At 45.0% G+C, this 16,465-nt stretch overlaps 1 protein-coding gene across 2 annotated transcripts in view; it reads left to right on the forward strand.

The window, feature by feature from the left end:
• Window positions 1-16,465, forward strand: part of SIPA1L3 (signal induced proliferation associated 1 like 3) — a 112,016-nt gene that overhangs the window by 23,690 nt on the left and 71,861 nt on the right. Inside the window, exon 2 of one of the 2 annotated variants that reach the window (XM_084612649.1) lies at window positions 7,937-8,034. The exons of the other annotated variant lie outside the window; for it this stretch is intronic. The gene's annotated coding sequence lies outside the window, so the exon portion shown is untranslated. The remainder of the gene's footprint in view (window positions 1-7,936; window positions 8,035-16,465) is intronic. 2 annotated transcript variants of the gene reach the window in all.

A 16,465-nucleotide genomic window follows, 5' to 3' on the forward strand; every position in this document is an offset into this window, starting at 1 on the left:
GGGAGCCTTCTGATCAGAGCAATGGGTTACAGGCACCTCTGGGGGCCAACATGAAGTTGGCAGGTCTAATTTTAAGCTCACTAGCCCTGACATTGTCCCTGTAAATGCTCTTGAAATATTCAAAAGGGTACATGGTTCATATCTGTGCTCTCTTGCCCCAGCTAGGCTAGCTGCAGTTTACTTTACAAACAGGGTATGAAAACAAACCTCTGGGATATATTTTCATGGGCTGCTGAGGCTAATTCCAAAAGTAGCTCTATCATAAGGAAGGCATCCTGGAGCTTGTGACAATTGAATGAATCCCTGTGGGGCTGAATGAATTGTTAAACTGAGATGCAGTAGTCTGTAATAATCTGAATTCCCTGTTGATAGGGGTTGGCCTTCTGTGGCCAGATTAGGTTTTCCACGTGACTACTTCAAACAGGGCTGTATTTTCTTTCTACAACACTGATTTTTACAATTCATATTTGATAAAAGCCGTTCTTTGTGAGACTGGATCACTTTGATCCACATCCATACTGGTTTTTCTTTTATCGAGATAATTTATGTCACAAAAAAAGAAACAATACATTTGTTTCATTCCTAGATAAGGGTTTCTCCTTCCCCCTTTTCGTTTAAAAAGGAAGAAGGCTTGACTTTATTTTTCCTTCAGTTTGGACTACAAACACTTTTCCACTGAGGGCTAAAGGAAGGTTAAAAATATATTCTGCATGTGCTCTGTAGAGCTTTCTGTTAGAGGCATAAAAATTCTAGTGCTGTTTATCAAAAGGTCTGTGGTTAATAATTAAAATGTTTTCCCCCAAACTAGAAGAGTATTTGAAGTGCACATGTCAGTGCCTGGGTATCTTGCCGAAATATCTGCTCTGTCTGCTTGCTGTTGCACTCAGAATACTCCCTCCCCCTGCCCAAGGCTTTTTACCAATTTAACTCAGTGCATTTTTAGTTAGTACTTTACCTAGAAAGGGCTCGATCCTGATTTCAGATTTGAAGTTGCAGCTGCCACCAACTCCGGAGCAAATGGCAGGACACATTTCTCATGGACTACGTTCTTTATTTTCTCCACTTAACCTTACTGGTTAAGTATAGGATAGGGACATAAGTCCATGCTTCCTAGTGAGAAATTGGAATACACAAATGAGTGAGTGTGGGAGATGGAAGATTGGGTGGGGTTTACTCCTAGTTCTGTGCTGAAAGGAGGGGAGTGCCTTGGCTGCCAACTTCCTTAAGCAGATAAAGCAATACAATTTAATAAACAGCCTTTTCAGAGAAGGTGACCTCATTGAGGAGATGTTAAATTCTGGGAGACCTAATCTGGTAGCTTTTGAAGTCTGGGATCTTTCAGAGCTTTCTAGAGCAGGCTGGTTCTGCGCTGAGTGAGATCCATAATCACAATGAATTTATACATCTTAGTTTCATTTTGAGCTCTTTAAAATGATTGAATCAAGCTTTCCATAAACCTAAGGGAAAACACCCTCCACTGCGCATTTTGTAGGAAATGAAAACTCCACTTTCTTTTTGTGCTCCTTGTGTTAATGCAACATACAAACTAACTTGGTGTTTCTAATTGGTCAGTATATTTCAGGGGGTGATCAGAGTGTTAAAAAGGCATAGGCTAAAATGCAGGGGTGGGTTATGTGTATCTCTTTGTGTGCTTGTCCACACAGGTTTGCTGTTGCACAAATGTCACTGCAAGGGTGCGAAAAGCACCAGCACAAATCATTTTTTACACCAGTGCAGCGCACCAGCCTAGCTACCGCTGCGCAAAACAACTCTTGAGCAGACAATTCTTGTTAACATCTCATTGTAAAAAAATGTCTGCAGACCAATCAAATGTCCTCGCTAAACAGTGGGCCTGAGTCTCTGCTGCCCTGCACTATGTGCAGGCATTTACACCCGCACAAAGTAGGAGTAATAAGCTGTCACATCGGAATACCACACTTTGCATCGAGGTGCAAGGCAGAGGAGAATCAGGCCCACTGCCTTCTAAAGAGTGCTATTAGTAGGTTAGAGCCCAGTGTCTTGTCTATTCGCAAACCTACACCAGTTTAGTTTAAACCGATGCAAAGCCCCATCTGGAGACTCTGATTTCAGTTAAGAACGGCTTGTTTAGGTTTAGTCTAACTTTCTTCCTAATTGATTTGAGCTAAACCAAACTAAGCCTGGTTTAAACTGAAATCAGAGTGTCCACTCAGCCTCCTGCACCAGATTAACCAAGCTGGTTTAAAAGTTTACTGTGAACCAATGCAGCTGTGTGGGTAGAGAAGCTCCAAGCCAGTGGGAGCCAACATGGCTGCTGTGTCATTGAATCATCTGTTGCTTTGCTAAAGTTCCAGAGGTGGTTCCCCCTCCCTTTGCTCTACCCCGTCCACCCTTGACTTCCGTGCAGCACTCTTCCCCGACATCCTTCCACAGAGGCAGGGAAACTGACCCGTGCGTGTTGAGCCTCCAGCCATTGTCCCACCAGCACTGCCAGTGTCGGCCTAATGTGCCGCAGCGGCTAAATACTCACTCGCTGGTTTTGAATGTGAGCTGACAAAACCCCATCTCCTCGCCCTCACTAGATGAGGTGGTGATGTCACCGCCACCTCCTCCGGTTGATGACTTTAAACAATTTCAGAAGCTTACTCAATGGGTCTCACATTGGCTAAATACATGGTTCCTGGCAGAAGCATCTTTCTAAGTACCTGCTGTGCTAAGGGATCTGTTGTTAATAGTTTGTTAAAGTAGCACCCGGACCTCCAACCAGGATTGGGACCCCATTGTGCTAGGCTCTGCACATATTCATACAGACGCTGCCCAAAAGTGCTTTCACGAGTGCTAGACCAGATGGAAGAGTGGGGAAGGGAAACTGAGGCCCAGAGAAATGATGTGACTTGCCCAAGATCACACAGCAAGCCAGTGGCAGAGCTGGGAATAGAAGCCCAGTATCCTATCTACTAGATTGTACTGCCTCCAATGGATACTTAAAAAAACACAACTGCACAAGTTTCAGAGTAGCAGCCGTGTGAGTCTGTAGTCGCAAAAAGAAAAGGAGGACTTGTATGCTCAAATAAATTGGTTAGTCTCTAAGGTGCCACAAGTACTCCTTTTCTTTTTGCGACTACTGGACAAGACTTTGTTAGGTATGCTATAGCTTACTGTTTGGCGTGGGACAATGAGGTGGCTGGTTCTGAGCTAATTTCTGCACTGACTTGAACCCCTCTGCCAGTCCCATTGATTGCAGAGTTTGGCCTATTGTGCATTCACCTACAACTGGGGAGCATAGCTGCTGTTGTTTTACATGGACACGTCGTGGCCAGGCCGCTATTCAGATCCCTGCAGAATTCCCTAGAGGTTTTTCCAGTCTCTCCAGCACACATACGAATGTATCACTACCAAATGAATAATTAATGCTGCTGTAAATCTTTTATGCTTGCTCCAGTTTACCTAGGAGTGTCTGTGGGAGAGTGTTTAAAGCTGCTCTGTGTTTTTCTGCCGCTGTTCATTAAATGTGTAGGGAGTGTTCTCGCTTGTAATAAAGTCATCTGGCTGGGAATGAGGCCGGGGGGGTCCTTGCCAAGCCAGGCTCCTGAGTTCTCTTGAAGCCAAGACATAAGAGTTGACAGGACTGCTGGAAAAGGCTCCTTCCATCTCATCAGTCATGGTGCAGGCCGGTGGATAGTGAGTTTTGGTGTGGGTTAGGGTGGTGTGGGTAGAGAGAGGGACACTTTAAAAATATTAACATGTTTGGCTGGAGTTTCCCTGTTTACCTTGTCGGGGACTGAGTGTAGATGAGTCTGAGAGAGGGGAGGATCTGGGGAAGTGGGAGAAATGGAGCAGCACCAGGGCAGGTTGGTTGGCTGGGCCAGTGTGCTGTTCCCTCATGTGTTCTAAGCCCCTTAGCAGCCACTTCATGGTTCAGTAACGATACTTGTGTGCGCATTCCAATAAAGCTTTCTCTGGCAGTGGGATAGTTGTCTTGAGTGATAAAGGGGTTCTACTGTATTCCAACTGCAGCTGTAATTACCTTCACTGTAGCAGCATCTTAGACATGCTGCTGTTTTTTAAAGGTGGAATTGTGATGGTGGGGGGGGCGGATGTGTGTGGCTTTATTTACACATGTAGGGAGATACACACCACCTCCAGGTTGTAGTTTGCCCACAATAGAATCTGAGATTTGGTGCTGAAAGGAACACCTGTTCTTCTTGGTGATCTCTTTGCTGTAGGTGGACAAACATAACTATTTATAAAAAGAAAAGGAGTACTTGTGGCACCTTAGAGACTAACCAATTTATTAGAGCATAAGCTTTCGTGAGCTCTAATAAATTGGTTAGTCTCTAAGGTGCCACAAGTACTCCTTTTCTTTTTGCGAATACAGAGTAACACGGCTGTTACTCTGATAACTATTCATGTAGGGAAAAAAAGGGTCTTTCCAAAGACAGGCTCGTGAGCTTGTGCTGTCGATCCAGGGATGCCTTTCAGAAGGCAGCTTTCACTTTTCACCTGATAAACAATGTATTTTGGGATAAAAATGTTTTATTTCCTAAATATACACTCAGGGAAGATGTGTGTTAACTGTAACATAGAACTTTGACAGGTTTCAGAGTAGCAGCTGTGTTAGTCTGTATTCGCAAAAAGAACAGGAGGACTCGTGGCACCTTAGAGATTAACAAATTTTATTTGAGCATAAGCTTTCGTGAGCTACAGCTCACTTCATCAGATGCATGCAGTGGAAAACTGAATGCATCCGATGAAGTGAGCTGTAGCTCATGAAAGCTTATGCTCAAATAAATTTGATAGCACTTTGGAATATAAGGCTTGAAAAATACCAAGCTGCTCAGCTATAAGATATTTTAAACTATGGGGAAGTCTCTTGAAAATCAAATGGAAGGGAGGCTGGATACGTTTGCTTGTATCTCTTGCTAACCAAATTAATTGTTCCCCAGGCTGCTGAACTGCAACTCATAAGTGATCAAACAAGAAACCTGACTCTGAATAAACAGGGAATGAAATTTGAATTAAATGTGTTCAATTCAGGTTATATGCCATGTTAGTTTACAAGTTAATCTTGCAGCTGTATTACAGTCTTTTTAAAAAAAAAAAAAGGCCGCACACTTGTGCATTGTCATCATAGACTTTTAACACGAGGTATTTTTGACAAGTTTAGTACTTCTATTAGTGCTAGTAGAACAAGTTCCTGGTTTTCTAAAGTAATGAGACCATTACAATTAGGCAGAACATTAATCTACTGTGTATGTCTTCAACTGGACAAATAGACAAACACTGCACAGGGCATGGCCAGCATTCCAGCCTTCATTATCTATTTACTTTTGTTTGCTTTCTCACAGCTGTAACACTACTTAAACAGACTTTTTGCACAATGTGTATTAATAATTTGATGTGGAGAGCTTCCCAATGTAGGGTCTCAACACCAGAGAGGGACCTTGGACAGGGCTGTTCCCATTTTGCACGAAGCTGAAGAGGCTTTCCCAAGTGCACATGGGAAAGCTATGGAAGAAAAGATCTTAGTTTAAGATCTGGTTTTTACCCAAAAGCCCTTTGACAGAGACAACCAGGAAGTGCATCAGACTTGCCTGCAAGATCTCATGGGGCTGGTAGAGTTGCTTTAGTTAATTTGTTCCTCTCCGATGGATGCCAGTGGTCACGGTGAACAGTTGCTCCATGTCCACTTTCATGTCTACGCCGGTCCTGCGGGGCCTGCTGCCATAATAGCGGGAGCAGGATTAAAGAATTGTCCCTTGCAGGGCTCTATTCTAGAGTATGTGCAGAAAGATCTCTAGGAAGTAGGTCTAGGAGAAGTTTTGGTGGTGCGGGAACTCACCTAGTCTATCTAACGGCTCTCGGGTGAAATGAGTGATCACCTTTTTCTGTCTGTAATGAGAAAATATTTTGACTTCGTGTTTTCCTCCACTCATGTGGTCAGACATTTGCTATTTATCAATCAATGTTTGTCATTCTGGTAGCATAAGGCACAATAAAAGTCTAGAGGTGAAGAAAAGGAAAAAATGTTCTGATGAATTTTAGGTTTGATTGAAGGGATGCACTTATCAGAGCAGCTTTGAAATAAAGATGTTGCCAGTGCTAGGTTTCGTCTGCTGCTGTTTTGCTGGCTGATCAAGTGCCCTGAAGAATATCACTCCGGTGTTCCAGGTCAGTTACAGAGAGGCTGATCGGGTTTTCCCCTCTTTGCTGGTTTAGTTCTCTTCTGTTCATTTGTCCCTTTGCAGCAGTTATTCTTGTAAGTTATTGGTTTTTGGCTAACAGGTTTTTTTTTACATGATGGAAACTAAACTGTGCTGGATCACCTGGTTGGTGAGGTTCTCCAAAGTATCCCCCCACCATTCATGTTTCATTTGATGCATGAAATCTGGGTAAATAGAATTGTTTGGTTTCACTTCTATTCAAGACAGAATTCCTGATTCCTGGCTCTCTGAAAGGTTTGCACAGGATACACTATTCTGACAATTTAAATGGCACGAGAGCATTCTCAGAAAGAACGAAACAATTTAGTGTCTGAAATGGCTGTGCATTTCACACACGCACCAGAGTTGTTGCCTTAACCAACATTCAGATCCCTTTTTAGAAGAAATATAGCCATTAAAGAAGTTTGTTTCACAATCCAGATTGTGGTTATGGAGGCTTTGGTGGCAACTGTGACTGTGTTAAAGGTGCAATAAGATTAAAGTCTTCTAGTTTTGGTCTTGAATATTTCTTGAAAAAGGTACTTGGCATTATAAATCTCTGCATGGTTTTATTTCCTAAGGTGCTTCTGGGTTAATATGTGATGTAGTTCTTAAATTAGTATGCCTTCTAAAAAAAAATCACTTTTTCAGATGGCAAGTCAGTTAACTAAAAAGGGTTAAAAATGCAGCATATGTAAAAAGGATTCTGTACTCCTGAGACATTTAAACAGAGGAAGCACTTGCAGTTCTTATTTCCAGGAATGCTGCTGTTTGCAGTTCAGGGGGTTCGGCCACGGAGCTAGTCGATTCCAGTTGATCTTTCAGCTGTATATACAGGAGTGTGTGTTTATCATCTTGGAATACTAGCATTGACCTTTCCTCCTCGGTGTGTGAACCAAGATGTGGGAGTCAATAATTATGAGGAATTAGTGTTGAAAATTGGACCTGTTTATACATAATCATTAATAGATCTTCAGGCCTCACCCTAAGGTTAATACATTTCGGGCTGCATTTAAGTACATTGCGTTGTAATAGGGTTACTACCTCTGATAGGAATCCTAGTCAGTTCTCTAAAACAGCAAAAGCAGCTCACTTTAACTCCTCTCTTTACGATGCCATTTGTCTTGTTTCTTTCGACTGAAAGCAGGTCTTCACTGGGCGTCCGGCCCCGGGGGCGAGGGTGTTCAGAAGCTCTTTGCTGAAAGGATTAGTTACAAGCTGCAGTATACGTTCCTTTCAGTCAGGTTCCTGCACACTCCATCCTTGTGTACACAGCCTGGGCGGCTGTTTGGGTTGGCTGGGCCTCCATGTCGTAGGTACTAGCACCCTGCGCTCCAGGGGGATGCTGGGTCACTCACGTTGCGACGTGAAGACTTGAATGGCTCAGAATGAAGGGCTGGCGGTGACCAGCAGAGATCAAAGTGTTAGCTCTGTGTATCAGTGGGTATCCACAAAAACAGCGAGGAGTCTGGTGGAACCTTTATTTGTGGATGTCTGCACTCTGTGTGGATGTCTGCGCTTGTCGTGAAGCTCGGAGTTGTCCTGTTAGCAGTAAGGCCTAGGGAGTGAAGCCCGTGATACGCTTCCTTGGGTAACTTGCTCACACAGTTTACAAACAATGAGGCTACTTCTGAAAGTAGCTCCAGCGTAGATATTCACAGCCCAATCCTCTGAGGGCCGTCAGAGCATCATGCAAGAGCAGGTCCTAAGTCTTTTAGCCTCTAGTTTACACACAATCCATCTTTCTCTTTCAGAAGCTTGCCATGGCTCATCTTCTCCTGAGATAGCCTGAGTTACAGAGACCACGCTCCTAAGGCCGGAGGGAATGACATGCTACAGCAAGCCATATATTGTATGTACCTGCAAAGGCCCTTTCTGTCAGTATTATGGTATAAACTCTAGTATCTGCAGAGGTAAAATCTCCACCCTTCTGCATCTCATGAGACTAAAAAATGGAATGCAGGTCTCTTCAACTGCATGTAGAGAAAGACATTATAATCCTCCATAATTAGGCAACATAGTTGAGGTAACTGTTGCATCTTAAGTTTTCAGCAAGTTTATGTAATGCTTCCATGGATTCTGAACCTGAGCCACGGGTATGGGCCACGCTCTGCCCTCAAATGCCTGAAGGATTCCAACCCCTGCCGCTCTGGCTCTGTTGAGGGGAATTATTTTGTTGGGCTTGCAGCCAAATGTTTTAGGAGGTTAATACAAATGAGTCTGTCTTACAATGAGGAGAAATGTAAAGCTTCATACTAAAATATTTAAACATGACGCTAATGTGGGGGATGATGATGATGATCATTTTTAACTAACTTTGTTAGTAATTGACAGGTTGTTCGTAGCCCAGTAGGAGTTAATATTTCCCTCTGGAGTTTTAACTGCTGTTCAGATAAACAGGAGTAAAATTGGAAGATGTTAAAAGATGGTTATAATAAATTCAGTGTATGCTTATACTTGGCTCTCAGTCTAAGGGGGCAGCATAGACCAGAGTGCTGGAAACTCCTGGCTACATTGCTGGCTATTTTGCTGACTCACTTCAGGAACTTGGGCCAGCTACTTTGACCCATATTTTCAAAGTGGCCTGTGATTTTTTGGGTCCCCAATTTGACGCTTTGGCTTTGAATTTTTTCAGAAGTGGCGAGTATCCTACATCTCCAGCTGATGTCCGTGGTTGTGCAGCAGTGCTGCATGGGCATTCTGTGATAGACAGAAAAATGAAATTAACCAGTGCAGGTAAAATCCCAGCGAGCGTAGGCTTAGTTATAGCTAAGTATTCTGCACTGAAATTTGCACATGAAGAGCCGAGAACTCCGCACCAAAACATCTGCACTCCAGGCCCGACAGAGATGCAGCATGCAAAGCATGCTGTCTCCAGGCAGCAGACTTGCCTTTGTGTCTAATTGGTAATGTTTCTCTGTGAGCCTTTAATTTTGTTTTGATTTGGGTTTGCTCATTGAGTTGACTGGTGTCCTTGTTTTGCTGCGTTCAGGAGTGCCCCACTGATCAGTGACAAACGGGGCTCTTCTTTGTGTATTGTCTGGCTGTTTTCAGCGGTAGCCCAGCATTGTGCTTTTGGCTCACAATGTGGGAATTGTGAAGGAACGCCGTTCCTGACCGTCCTGGCAGCCAGGGGATGGCACTTGTTTCCAGGCTTGGGAATCAGACCTGCACGGAACATGTTCGCTGACCTTTCACAACGGGCAGAAAGGTAGGTGTTTTGAATTTTAGCTGACAGGAGCCAGCCACGTTACTATAGGCATCTGTCTTGTTTCAGTTTTGTCCTTGTTGTAAGTTGCTTTCTTTACTTTTGTGTTAAGCAGCATACAGTTCAGCAAAGGGGTTACTGCTTACATTTCAAATGTGTTCATTTTCCAGCTCTTCTGTTTTAAGCCAAACTCTGCCTCCTCCCTTTCCCTGGGAGGACTTCGTCTAGTGGAAAATGACCTGTACTGGTTGTGCTGCAGTCTCTAGACTCAGCGGGCTACATTTCACGCCCAGCTCTGAATTTCTGGCTCAGTTGCACTCATGGCTGTTGTGGGCTGTTGGTGTGTGAATTTTGTAGTGCGGGTGTGACTAGGGGAAAGCCAGTAGAATGTGGCATTACTGAGCGGGACACAAAGGCTTTCCTCTCAATGCCCTTTTTTAGTGAGTCAAGGTGTGTTATTTGTGTGACAGTTAGCACTGGAGTGCCCAGCTCAGGTCAGAGCCGAACAGGCACACAGTGAGGGACAGCGCCTGCCAGAAGAGCACACCATCGAAACAGACAAGACAAACGAAGGATTGCTGTCCCCATTTCGCAGGGGGGCGGCGAGCACAGAGAGAGTCCGTGACTTTCCTAAGGGGAAAGAGAACATTAAGTGGTAGTGTTGGACTGTGTTAGTGTTCTCTGTGAAATCAGAAGTGTATTGCAGAAAGCAGGTTTTCTTGGGCTAATCAAAAGATTTTTTCTTTTCCCCCTAACCTTAGTATAACCATAATTTAATAAATTTGTATTACAGTAACATCCAGAGGCTACAGCTGGGAGCAGGGCCCCATTGTGCTAGGCATTGTATGTACACAGAGTTTGCAGATGCTGAGGTTTTATGGTACTGGGGCTTGGAAGGGTTTGCATGCCAATTTCTCCCCAGTTTTACAGGGTTTAATGGCTGGTCCCTGGTAGTTCTGAGAGAACCAAGCCCAGTGACCAGCACCAGGAGTCCAATATCGGCTCTCATTTCACTGCACTCGCCTCATCTTCCCACTTCCTTAGTACTGTTTTAATCCAGCATTATCGACATAATTTCCTGTATCAGGCAGTTAATCCACAGACTTCAGCAGCTGTGTAAGGAGCTCTGCCTCTCCTGGCTAAGGAAACTGCTGTTTCCATCTCTTGCCTTGACTGTTTAAAAAACCCCCAACGTCTTGGCAAGGGTTTCTCGTCCATGTGAACTGGAGCAGGGAGATGCAGCAGCTGCCCTTCTGAATCCGACTCCAAAGCCACAGCGGGTTTGGCTTGGTCTTTTAGGTAGATAGGCTGTTCTGGAGACAAACAAATGGGTCTGAGACTCTAAAATGGAGGGAGAGAAAATGTTACAAACCTCCCGGTAACATGCCCTGCAACAAACCAAGCAGCTTAATCAGAGGCATGTTGCCTGGTTGCTGATGGAATTTTACAGATTTACTCCCGGGATGCTTCATGTGCAGATAAATGTATTACAGAATCGTAGCCTTACTCCTCTGTCCAGTCACACAGCACGTCTGAGAGTTCATTGCCAGGGCTGTCTGTCGTATCCCTCAGCCTCCCTCCTTTATGCATCTTAGCTAGGATTTTTCAAAGGCACTCAAAGGAGTTAGGCACCCACTGCATAAACTTTAAGGGCAGAAGGGACTGCTCTGATCATTTAGCCTGGCTCCTGGATAGCACAGGCCAGAGAAATGGAAATGCACCCAGTGATTCCTGCAATGGAGAGAATTACTCCCCCCTCATGGCTTGTGTCCGAGTGAAGAGCATTTCTTAGTTTGGGTGGGTCTCTGATTGGTCCTGGCCGGTCCAGGTTATCTAAAAGCACTGATGGTTTATCTGTGGTACTCAAGGACCGGCATACCCTGCTGGTAGGATTGGGGGCCTCTGAAATGGTACAAGATGAGGTCTCGGCCCCCATTTAGGAATGGAACTACAGCCCCGACAATGCAGCGGAGTGGCTGTTTGCTTGTATGGGTGTGGCGCTCAGAGGCCCACGGTCAGGAATCACAGCCTGTCCCGGGGGCTGCCGGGAGATAGTGCCTTAGAAATCGCACAGCAGAGAGAGGTGTAAAAACTGCCCCCTCCCCCCAGTGAGAGCAGCTCGCTGGGCAATGGCCAGCAGGGAGCCAGTGGCCCTCTTGCCTTGCTGTGTCCGGTGCGGCTGCTCTGACATGACATGGAAAGTGGTGCTGTAATGGGGAACAATTATTGCCTTCGGACGCTTGCACCTTTCTCTGCCTCTTCAAACAAAGGCCTGAAGTATCTGTTCACACCCCTGGTGGCTTTGTTACTCTGGCCTCCAATCCAACTAAAAATACCTCATGCTGCCTGGCCCTGGGGCATGAGTGGGACGAGATGTGGGTGCACAGCAGGTGACCTGTAGTGGGGAACATAACGTATCCTGGACAAGACCAAAGAGCCAAAACAAAAGCTCTCCAGCCAGCAGCTCTGAAAGGAGCTTCCTGTGCACTGCAGTTTCTTATGCAATTGGAGTCCTGCGGCTCCAGCGGGGTCCGTGGGCATGCCTCTGGGTGTGTGCACAGGGCAGGGAATGGGATCCTGGGAACTACCATCCTGGAGCAGACCCATGCTATCCCGTCTTCCAGCTGGCGCAGGAGGAGGGGAGACTTCCAGTTCCTCAGAGGTCTCTGAGCCAGTGACTTATGTGAAAAACTGAGCTCTGAGTGTAGGGTGTCATGACAGCACCTAGCTGGAGATTCCCAGCCCCTTTTCCTCCCTGGTAAAGGGCCAGCAGGCTGGGCTTTGCCCATGGCCTTGGCTAGTCAGTGTCCGTTCTAGATGTGTGCTCCCTGGACTAATCTGTGTCAGTGTCCATTGCAGGGCTTCCTGCACCTTCCTCCAATGCAGCCGGTACTGGCCACTCTTGGAGATGGGATATGAGACTAGATGAGCCTGCTGGGTGGAGCTAACCCGGCAGCTCCATGTTTGGAAGAGAACTGCCCAGAACGCGTAGCTGGGGTTGGACCTGGCCCCCCACTCCTCACTGCACCCCATAGGGAGCTGGTTTTACTTCCAGGAATGTTCTTTATATACTGGTTACATTTCATTGCCTAGAGACGCTCTTTTGCCGGCCTTCCTTGGATAACAGTCACTGGAGTTTTCAAAAGGAGGCTGGATAGCCATCTATCTTGGATGGTTTAGACACAACAAATCCTGCATCTTGGCAAGGGGTTAGACTAGCTGACCTTTGTGGTCCCTTCTAACCCTCTGATTCTGTGTCTAGCTTTGTAATTATGCAGCTGTTGGGGGAGACACCTGCAACCCCTCACCTGCTTTTGGGGGATGAATTTATGCACAAAAGAGCAAAATTTGAACTGGCTTATCATTTGTAATGGCCAAATATTGACTTTGCTCTTGCTAATCCTCAGTGCACATAAAGGTGGCTACTCTGAGTTAGCTTAGCTGGAAAGAGACTGACACTTGCATTTGAAGAAGTGTCTATGAACTCCTGTTTCCCAGTTTCTCCCAGTGCTTGTCTGCTCGGTGCACTTAGGTCTATGTTTCAACACTAGTCTGCCTGCCATTGTTGTTTCAAGTGTGGGAATCTCAACTTTATAACCACCCTTAGAGTAGGAAGATTTGACTTTGGGGAAGGCTTTCTAAAGTGCACTCAGACACCGAACTCTTATTGATGTTCATTGGGAGTCAGGCACTGAACTGCCATTTGCACCTTTGAAAACCCGCCTCTGTAGCTGGCAGGCCACGGTTAGGTTCCTAAATCTGCATTTAGACACCTAAATAAATGGCTTGGCTTTTTGTGACTGTGTTGAGCACTCACTGGGTCCCATTGATTTCAGCCTCCACTGACTATTATGGTGCCCAAAAATGACCTTGGAAGCCTGGCTTTGGGAATCTTGGCCAAGGTGTTTTCCTTTGTGCTGGAGCATGAAAGGAAAGGTCTTTCCTCCCACGATAGTAACGAGAGCTTGAAGGATGGGTAGAAGATAGATGAATGATCTTAATAACTACACCGGAGGTAGTCTGTGATGAATAATTCTTTGGTAACTCTTGGTCATATGCCTGCTACATTATTCCAATAACAGCTGTTATAAAGAACTAGTCAGCGTAGAGATGTTCAGTGTATTCCCTGGTGGGGAAACTGAGCAGAATCTGCTGACCGTTGTTATCTTCAGAGGCTCATTGTTTAGGAACGTTACTTAGGGGATGCTGCATCATCGCTCAGATAGTTCTGACCGTCTGGGCTGTCCAGCGCTTTCACTCTTACTGATGATTTCTCATGTCCTGGAGGAAATGCTGTTGCAGAGAGAATTGTGAGTAATTGAGAAATGACATGCTGCGAGTTTCCTTCGCTTTGCAACCTCAGTGCCTAGAAGACATGTGAATGTGGAGATGGGAAAGGAAAAGATTACTCAGAGGAAATCTGGGGCTTTCTTCTTCAGCAGGAGTCACAGCTTAGTCAAGAGGTCAGGAGTCAAGCTCATCCCATTGCCGTTCGGTGAACCATCTTGGGGGTGAATTTGGCCCAGGAATCTAGAACTGAACACTTCAGTGGGATGAACTGCTGGTCCTAGAAGCCCAAGCCTCAAAGCCTGAGAATTTCCTTATTTGTAATGTGGCAATAAAGGAAGAAAAGCCACCTGATTATCTCTAGGTGCATTGTTTACTTCTGTCTCTAAAAGGGCTCCTGGGAGGAATAAAGGTTTATTCCGGTGCTTCCTGGAGATGCTTCCAATTGACATTGCAATTACTTGAGGTAAATATAGATTATACAAGTGTTTTGTTTTGCTTTGAATGAACTCCTACCAAGGCTTTCCTTTGAAAGTCCAGACTGGGATGGCATGCGGATGAGGAACTCCTTTGGAATTTAACCCTCTGGAGCTTGTTCATGCAGCATGCTCCGACTGGATCAGACAGCATGTTGCATCTTGGGTTACTTGCTTCTGCTTTAGTTTGATTTTGTTCTGCTTTTGTGACAGTTACCAATATGTGCAGATTAGATTTTGGAACTTGATACCCATTTTGTACTGGGCTCCAATAGGCATGTGAATGGCTTTACCCCTAGGATCCAAAGAAAACATGCATGGCATTGAATTTATTGGTGCAATACATGACTTGAAAGAGCTAAGGAGGGGATAGGAGAAGCTAAAGATGTAGGTAATGCAGGTGGTGAGAAGTGGGTTTGTAAATCAGACTGTAGACTGGGAGCCTGCCACCTTTGCCTCTGCAGAATTGTTTTCTTGGTTGAATAGTCTATCAGAATGGAAAAGAAATATTTGTGTCCCTTTGAAATGCTTAAGCATGTCGCTACATAACGCTGTGTGGAATGTACATGGAATTAATTATCCATGGATTGTGAAGTACATTTGAATAAATCAAAGGAGGTGCTTTCTGCTACGAATCCTCCAAATGAAATTAACGTTTAGATGCTTGGTCTGTGAATCATTTGGCATGGGGACAGGGTGACTTTCAGGTAATTGCTTTTAATAGCTGAAGTCTATATTTAAAAGCAGGTAATTCTGACTGTGACAATTTGACCCTTCAGATTGTTTTTCCCTTCACACTTGGATTGAGTGGGAGGGTATAACTTTGTAGCTGCTTTGTTGGTTTAAACATGTGTAGTTCTGTTGGGATGGATTTGGCCCTCTCTCTACTCAGGCTTTGAATATATTTGTACTGCAAAGGGTCACTGCTACGTGCCCGTTAGAAAGCCGGGTTGAAGAGAGTGCCCTGGGGAAGTGGAGGGATAATCAGTATATCCTGATTACTGGCTAGTTTATTGGTGTAATTTAGAGAAGCTCTTGTGGTTAAGACTCTGGAATGGACTTGGGAGATCTGGGTTCAGTTTCGGCTCTCCCACAGACTCGCTGTACGACCTTTGCTCTGCCCAGAGGTCACTTCCCCAGCTGTAACACGGGGCGCTCAGCCTGCCTTTCTTCTCCCACTCTTTGCGTCTTGACTATTTAGGCCCCAACCCTGCGACCACTTATTCCGGTGCTTAGCCTCACCACTGTAAACGGATTTCAGATCAGTGGCACTACCCAGTAGTTAAGCACGTGCAGAATTGGGGCCTCAAATTGTGAGCACTTGGAGTTGAGGACTAGCTTTCTAGGCTTATGTACAGCAGGGCCCTCCTGGTGGTGCAGGCCTGTGGGCATTGCAGTAATAGAAACACACAGAGAGGGTGTTCCTGTCTCTACAGCACTAGGGACTTCCTCAAAAGAGGCAGAGAGGGTTTCCCTGTTGATACGTTGGTGCATACTTTTGTACTTATGCTTAAAATGACCAGTAACATGTAATGAAATCTTCTAAGCCCTGTCAGATCAGAGTAGCTCTCCTCCTGTCTTCGAGTTACTGCACAGTTCAGAGTGCGAGATGTGCCCAATTTATTTTTATTTTAAAAACCTCTTTAAAAATTAGACTGGGAATTAATTAGATCCGAGCAGTCACTTGAATTCTAAAATCACACACCAACTGTTCATGCAACTTTTATCATGTTCCAGGAGGTAGAATACCTTTTCCTCATCGCATTTACTTCGGTTGCCGTCCTCTCCCACCGTGTTGGCCTGGCAGCCCCAAAGAGCATCGCCTATATCAACAGTATGCATAATTTATGCTAATATCTGCCAAGCCATCTGTTGCTCGCTTTTTATTGACTGACTGAATGGCTCTTATTCAGTGTAATTATTCCACTGTAAACATCCCTTTTATCCTGAAAAAATGAAGTCAGTCTTTCAAGCACTCTCACTTTTCTCCGCTTTCTTCAAGTCTGTCTGTACGTGCGCGCGCATGTGTATTTTTAACATTGGAATCAAAGCCTTCTGCATGGATTTTCTCCGAAGCGGAAATGCTGCTCGGTTTATGCAAATACAGAGTTTACAGTTTCTTTTAGTACTAAATCTAAGCAAAGCTGCTGTAATGAAATTGAGCACTGCTCAACGATTCCCAGTGTGTCTGTGCTCTCGGAATCCAATTGTACGTGAAAGCTGGCTATCTTGTGAATTGCTTGAGCTGTTTCTTCGTGTTTAGGAGGCATTTCTTTGGACTTTTCGTTCTTTCCAGGCTGATTTCTGTTGTT

The sequence above is a fragment of the Lepidochelys olivacea genome, assembly GCF_965140295.1.
Source record: "Lepidochelys olivacea isolate rLepOli2 genome assembly, chromosome: 23".
NCBI classification, from domain to species: Eukaryota; Metazoa; Chordata; order Testudines; family Cheloniidae; genus Lepidochelys; species Lepidochelys olivacea.